This window comes from Anneissia japonica, unplaced genomic scaffold, assembly GCF_011630105.1.
Source record: "Anneissia japonica isolate Jap-2015-1 unplaced genomic scaffold, ASM1163010v1 scaffold310_len583560_cov164, whole genome shotgun sequence".
Taxonomy (NCBI): domain Eukaryota; kingdom Metazoa; phylum Echinodermata; class Crinoidea; order Comatulida; family Comatulidae; genus Anneissia; species Anneissia japonica.
The window spans coordinates 279448-279789 of NW_022695742.1; positions in this window are offsets into that span (position 1 = coordinate 279448).

A 342-nucleotide genomic window follows, 5' to 3' on the forward strand; every position below is an offset into this window, starting at 1 on the left:
AAGAACGTTTGCGCGATGCCTTTGAAGTCCCATGTGTTCCCCGCCATCAAATTTTCAAATTGAACATGACGAAATGGAGAGCACCTTCTTTTCTCAATGCACACTACATACTGTCAATCACTATGGCTGCGCAATCTTTTCTATTTTGAAGCTGATACATTTATCTCTCATAAAATATCAAACATATTAATATTTTCCAAAAGTTTCGAATTTAATGGAACATTTACATGACCTATAAAAGTATAGTATATTTCAACTTCAATTTTCATAAATTGGCCAAAATTCGTCAATTCTAATTTTAACAGATATTAATTAATAAATGATTAAGGATTATAATAAACT